The following is a 7,815-nucleotide window of genomic DNA, read 5'->3' on the forward strand; positions in this document are numbered from 1 at the left end:
AATTCAAGTTAACGGGGTAGATTTATCAAAGCTTCAACTGATAATACTCTGGAATCCCACGTCAAATTCAATCCGAGATTAATCTGCCGTAGTTAACAAAGCGAATCTATAGAAAGCAAAATAGAGGGCGCCACATAGTGCAGATCATAAGCAACTTCAAATCAGCGATAAGAGCTAAAGAATCCTACTCACAAGGTGTAAAGCACTAATGTGCAGTACAAGCAGTCCGGAACCACCCGTCGTCCGGTAGACCAAATGAAGATATCACCAAAAGGGATCCTCGTCTCACCAGGGAGAGTCCAAAGATACCAGAAAAGGAAGGGTCTAGACAAGCCTGTATGGCAATGGTCAGCCAGCGGGTCCAAACACCACTCAAAAGGTGCAACGTGTCCAAGAAGTCCAGTTGATGGAAAAGTATCAGGAACAAAAATGAATCAGCAGCAGATGGAGAGTTAAAAAGATTTAAAAATTTATTACAATGATAAAAACAACAGCAGTGCGTTTCTCAGTGTAATACACTTTTTCATCAGGCTATCTTAACAAAGTGTCAAGATCGTCAAATATTTAAATGTGTGACAGAATATACGCTCCAGCAATCTCAATCCGACGCAGATCAATGCTTGCGTCATTCCAGATGTTTCACATTCGACTCTATTTGACCCTCGTCAAAATTTACAGTATCAAACATTCAACAATTCCAACGCAGCATACCTATCGTTCAAACCGCCACCCTTAAGGCCGCGAAAGCCATAGAAATCAATGGGAGCCTAAAAACACAGAAAGGTTATGTTAGATGGCTGTAAAAGCTAAGCAAAGCACCAATTAAACAATAGATGTGTTCAGCTAGCTCCCAGTGCATTGTTGCTCTGCAATTCACTTTAATTATGTGTTTAATCACTTTGCAGTGGTTAAACACATGGTTATATGCAAGCAATAGGGCAATATAAAATTGTTTTAACATATTACAGCCCTTTAATGCAGAGCAATTATCAAGCTCCTCAATCACCTTCCTTACTCTGAAGCATATAGTTGGTATATATATATATATATATATATATATATATACACACACACATACACACACTATCTATCTTCTATCTATACACACACATACACACACACTATCTATCTTCTATCTATACACACACACACACACACACTATCTATCTTCTATCTATACACACACACACACACACACTATCTATATTCTATCTATACACACACATACACACACTATCTATCTTCTATCTATACACACACACACACACACACACACTATCTATCTTCTATCTATACACACACATACACACACACACACACTATCTATCTTCTATCTATACACACACATACACACTATCTATCTTCTATCTATACACACACACACACACACACACACACACACAATCTATCTTCTATCTATACACACACATACACACACACACACACTATCTATCTTCTATCTATACACACACATACATAATAAATTCTATATTTTGATGCAGCAGGTTTGAATGTAGAACTGCCTAAAATGCTTATACTGTGTTATAGTAAGGTACTGGCAGTCTACAAATAACTGATAATAAAAATAACTTTTTTTTCTCAATTCAATATTAATTAATTTACTTCATATTTACAGTAGGTGCCTGAAGGCAAACAAACACATTTAATGAATGCACAGTTATAAACACTAATCACTGGTGTTCTAAGGATTCTTTTTTAAACTGTTTTATGATCTGAGTATTGTGAGTGAACACCTAGGGCTCCATGTACTAAGCCGTCAATTCATCCGTCATTGTAGACGCGGATAAACTCGCCGTTACTCGCCGCGGGCGAAATGGTGTCCGCTGTCGCTATGTACTAATATTCCCCCAATAAATAGACAAGTCTAGCCCGCCGCGAGCAGTTGCGGATTGTTGATAAATTTGACGCCTCGCTCGCCGCGACTAAGCTGATGGTACTTAACTTTTAGTTGAATTGTCTGGCCAATTATTAACACGTGACATGCAAGGTGTCACGAACATCATAGTAGTCGCGGGAATAGAATTTTGCTCCTATAAAAGTTCAACTTATCTAAACAACTTTATTATTGTTCAAAATTTTTTGAAGAGTGATAACAGAGCGTTATTTTTGTAATATTTATTTACAATTTGGATATGGCTTCATCTGGATCTGATAATATATAAATATTAATATAAAAATAATTATAAAGATTGACAACTAACAATACAAATTTAAATAGATTACTCTTTAATTACAGTCGACAAATTGGGCGCAATTTATGTACATGGAAATGAGAGACAAATTAGACGCCAGTTATGCTGTAAGTACAATGCTGATATTACTGCCTTTTATATATGTCTAGACTGGCGTCTAGATTGACTTTCCTATTGTTTTGTACCTTGCCCGCCACCTAAAAGGTGGCGAGGCAAAAATAGCGAGGTGGGAGCGGAAATTGTAGCGAGCGGACAAATAGATTTTTTAGTACATTCGTTTTTTGGCGAGTTGGTGGTCAAATGTGTCTAATTACAGTGAAAAATGGAGCGGTAGCGAGGTTTGGCGGATAAGTACGCTCGCAATTTTAAAGATGCGAGTTTTAACACAATTGACGGCTTTGTACATATCAGTTTGCGAGTTTTGACGCGAGATTTGTTGCGGGTAGCTCGCTGACTGCTTAGTACATGGAGCCCCTAGCCAGACTTTTCCAACACAACATGAATAAAAGGACTTGATAAGAACAAATAATCATCTTCCTCTGAGCTGCTTCTTCTCCTCAGTTATATATTTATATTTATTTATTTCTCTTTGGTATCTCACCGAGCTGCTTTAGCTCAAATTGTTCTCTTCAACTCATATTTATCACTTTCACCACCGTTTACCTTGCAGTCCCTGAGACCGTAGTACAGCAGTGTGTGATGTTCTCACGGCCATCAGGCAAATCATCTGTGCTTGTGGGAGGTGACCCAGGCGGCAGTGACTAGTTCTTTGTCTGTGGAAGCCAGATTGCGTCAATTCTCTGGCTAGGAACAAGCTCCACTAAATGAAACTGTTGTATTCAGTAAATATATATTTATTTATACATTGGCTTACCATAATTTTTAGAGGGGAAACTGGGACCACCTGTCGCGGTGCCAGTGGGAATGTGGTCAATGTGTGTGTTCAAGGCGGAAACTTGTTAAACATGCCTTTAATATGTTCCAAGAAAGAAACACAATGCATGTGCAAATGGGCAAACCTTTACAGATATACAGGTCAAACAAACCAATCCCTTCAAGACATAAAAATGAGAACAGGGGGGTAAACTAAAATTATGTGACTTAACAGGCTGCAGCGCAAATACCCACAATGATAATTTCTCACTTTATGAGTAAAGTGGACCTTTATTTCACACGTAGGTACGCTAGAGTGTAGAACTTCAAAACTTTGAGCAACACTGCACAAGTTACTGAACTAGAGTAAAAGCTGTCGTCTGTATTTTATTTACCGCTCCCACCCCTCTTACTAAAAGTAGTAAAGCATTTACAGATGCACGGGTACAATTAAAGGAGCTACGCAATCAACACAATAGGGGGCAGTTTGATGTACCATAGGGAACTTGCGCCTAGATTACGAGTTTTGTCGGTAAAAACTTGCGGAGCTAATGCTCCTTTTTTTTCCAGCGCTCCCTTAAGCCAACGCTGGTATTCCGAGTTTTCTGAATGGCTGCGTTAGCCTCAGAAAGTGAGCATTGAGCAAAATTTAGCTCCACTTCTAACCTCAATACCAGCGTTGCTTACAGTAGCGGTAAGCTGGAAAAACGTGCTCGTGCACGATTTCCCCATAGGATACAATAGGGCTGAGCTGGCTGGAAAAAAAACTAACACCTGCAAAAAAGCTGCGCCATTGTTTCTTATGGGGAAACACTTTCTAAGTCTACACCTAACACCCTAACATGAACCCCGAGTCTAAACACCCCTAATCTTACACTTATTAACCCCTAATATGCTGCCCCTGACATTGTCACCATCTAAATTATATTATTAACCCCTAATCTGCCACTCCAGACACCGCCGCCACCTACATTATCCCTATGAACATCGCCGACACCTAGATTATATTTATTAACCCCTTATCTGTCCCCCCCAACGTCGCCGCCACCTACCTACACTTATTAACCCCTAATCTGCCAACCGAACATCGCCACCACTATAATAAATGTATTAACCCCTAAACCGCCGCACTCCCGCCTCGCAAACACTATAATAAATTTTATTAACCACTAATCTGCCCTCCCTAACATCGCCGCCACCTACCTACAATTATTAACCCCTAATCTGCCACCCCCAATGTCGCCGCTACTATAATAAAGTTATTAACCCCTAAACCTAAGTCTAACCCTAACCTTAACACCCCCCTAAATTAAATATAATTTAAAGAAATCAAAATAAATTTACTATAATTAAATAAATTATTCCTATTTAAAACTAAATACTTACCTATAAAATAAACCCTAATATAGCTACAATGTAATTAATAGTTACATTGTAGCTATTTTAGGATTTATATTTATTTTACAGGCAACTTTGTATTTATTTTAACTAGGTACAATAGCTATTAAATAGTTAATAACTATTTAATAGCTACCTAGATAAAATAATTACAAAATTACCTGTACAATAAATCCTAACCTAAGTTACAAATACACCTAACACTACACTATCAATAAATTAATTAAATAAATTACCTACAACTATCTAAACTAAAATACAATTAAATAAACTAAACTATATTACAAAAACAAACACTAAATTACAAAAAATAAAAAAATATTACAAGAATTTTAACACTATAATAAATTTTATTAACCACTAATCTGCCCTCCCTAACATCGCCGCCACCTACCTACAATTATTAACCCCTAATCTGCCACCCCCAATGTCGCCGCTACTATAATAAAGTTATTAACCCCTAAACCTAAGTCTAACCCTAACCTTAAAGGGACAGTTTACTCAAAAATGTTCTCCCCTTTAATTTGTTCCCAATGATCCACTTTACCTGCTGGAGTGTATTAAATTGTTTACAAGTAGCTCCTTTACCCTTATATTGGCATTTGAAATTGTTAATTTAGCATGTGGTATCCCCACCTATTCTGAAAGTTTGTGGCCGCGCGTACCAGCTATAGATAAGCTTTGTAAACACAGCCAGCAGAAGAAATTACACTCCCAGTGTGATAAAGCAGAGATAAGGTAATAAAATGTTGATTTTCCATTGTTCTCTCAAAGTACTGGTGATTGTTTTAAGGACAGATATAAGATAAAGAAGCAGGTATATGTGCACAATGTGATACAGTAATGAGATCTGATTATACCTACAAGCTCAACCTATTTTATTAGGTTGTGGCTTCAAAACACAAAATCAGCTAATTCATATACACAAAAAAGCCTTAAAAAGCTAATTTTCATACATTTTTTACTCTGCAGTTGGTAAAAAAGCAATTGTAAACACATTAAGGGAAAAACTATTTTACAGTACACTGTCCCTTTAACACCCCCCTAAATTAAATATAATTTAAAGAAATCTAAATAAATTTACTATAATTAAATAAATTATTCCTATTTAAAACTAAATACTTTCCTATAAAATAAACCCTAATATAGCTACAATATAATTAATAGTTACATTGTAGCTATTTTAGGATTTATATTTATTTTACAGGCAACTTTGTATTTATTTTAACTAGGTACAATAGCTATTAAATAGTTAATAACTATTTAATAGCTACCTAGATAAAATAATTACAAAATTACCTGTAAAATAAATCCTAACCTAAGTTACAAATACACCTAACACTACACTATCAATAAATTAATTAAATAAATTACCTACAACTATCTAAACTAAAATACAATTAAATAAACTAAACTATATTACAAAAACAAACACTAAATTACAAAAAATAAAAAAATATTACAAGAATTTTAATCTAGTTACACCTAATCTAAGCCCACTAATAAAATAAAAAAGCCCCCCAAAAATAATAAAATTCCCTACCCTATACTAAATTACAAAAGTAATCAGCTCTTTTACCTGTAAAAAAATAAATACAATACCCCCCCAACATTACAACCTACCACCCACACACCCCAACTCTAAAACACACCCGATCCCCCCCTTAAGAAAACCTAACACTACCCCATTGAAGATCACCCTACCTTGAGCCGTGTTCACCCAGCCGGGCACCGATGGGCCAGAAGAGGACATCCGGACTGGCAGAAGTCTTCATCCGATCGGGGCAGAAGAGGTCCTCCATCCAGCAGAAGTCTTCATCCAAGCGGCATCTTCTATCTTCATCCATCCGGCGTGGAGCGGGTCCATCTTCAAGACATCCGACGCGGAGCATCCTCTTCTTCCCGATGACTGAAGGTTCCTTTAAATGACATCATCCAAGATGGCGTCCCTCAAATTCCGATTCAATCCGATTGGCTGATTGGATCAGCCAATAGAATGCAAGGTCAATTCTATTGGCTGATCCAATCAGCCAATTGGATTGAACACAATCCGATTGGCTGATAGCATCAACCAATTGGATTTTTCCTACCTTAATTCCGATTGGAATTCGAGGGAAGCCATCTTGGATGACGTCATTTAAAGGAACCTTCATTCATTGTTAGTCGTTGGGAAGAAGAGGATGCTCCACGTCGGATGTCTTGAAGATGGACCCGCTCCGCGCCGGATGGATGAAGATAGAAGATGCCGCTTGGATGAAGACTTCTGTTGGATGGAGGACCTCTTCTGCCCCAATCGGATGAAGACTTCTGCCGGTCCCGATGTCCTCTTCTGGCCCATCGGTGCCCAGCTGGGTGAACACGGCTCAAGGTAGGGTGATCTTCAATGGGGTAGTGTTAGGTTTTTTTAAGGGGGGATCGGGTGGGTTTTAGAGTAGGGGTGTGTGGGTGGTGGGTTGTAATGTTTGGGGGGGTCTTGTATTTTCTTTTACAGGTAAAAGAGCTGATTACTTTGGGGAAATGCCCCCACAAAAAGCCCTTTTAAGGACTGGTAAAAGAGCTGATTACTTTTGTAATTTAGTATAGGGTAGGGAATTCTATTATTTTGGGGGGCTTTTTTATTTTATTAGGGGGCTTAGATTAGGTGTAATTAGATTAAAATTCTTGTAATATTTTTTTATTTTTTGTAATTTAATGTTTGTTTGTTTTTGTAATATAGTTTAGTTTATTTAATTGTATTTTAGTTTAGATCATTGTAGTTAATTTATTTAATTAATTTAATGATAGTGCAGTGTTAGGTGTATTTGTAACTTAGGTTAGGATTTATTTTACAGGTAATTTTGTAATTATTTTAACTAGGTAGCTATTAAATAGTTATTAACTATTTAATAGCTATTGTACCTAGTTAAAATAAATACAAAGTTGCCTGTAAAATAAATATAAATCCTAAAATAGCTACAATGTAATTATTAATTATATTGTAGCTATTTTAGGGTTTATTTTATAGGTAAATATTTAGTTTTAAATAGGAATAATTTATTTAATTATAGTAAATTTATTTAGATTTCTTTAAATTATATTTAAGTTAGGGGTGTTAGGGTTAGACTTAGGTTTAGGGGTTAATAACTTTACTATAGTAGCGGCGACGTTGGGGGGGAGATTAGGGGTTAATAATTGTAGGTAGGTGGTGGCGACATTGGGGGGGTCAGATTAGGGGTTAATAAAATGTATTATAGTGTTTGCGAGGCGGGAGTGCGGCGGTTTAGGGGTTAATACATTTATTATAGTGGCGGCGATGTCCGGTCGGCAGATTAGGGGTTAATAATTGTAGGTA

The sequence above is a fragment of the Bombina bombina genome, chromosome 7 (assembly GCF_027579735.1).
Source record: "Bombina bombina isolate aBomBom1 chromosome 7, aBomBom1.pri, whole genome shotgun sequence".
NCBI lineage: Eukaryota > Metazoa > Chordata > Amphibia > Anura > Bombinatoridae > Bombina > Bombina bombina.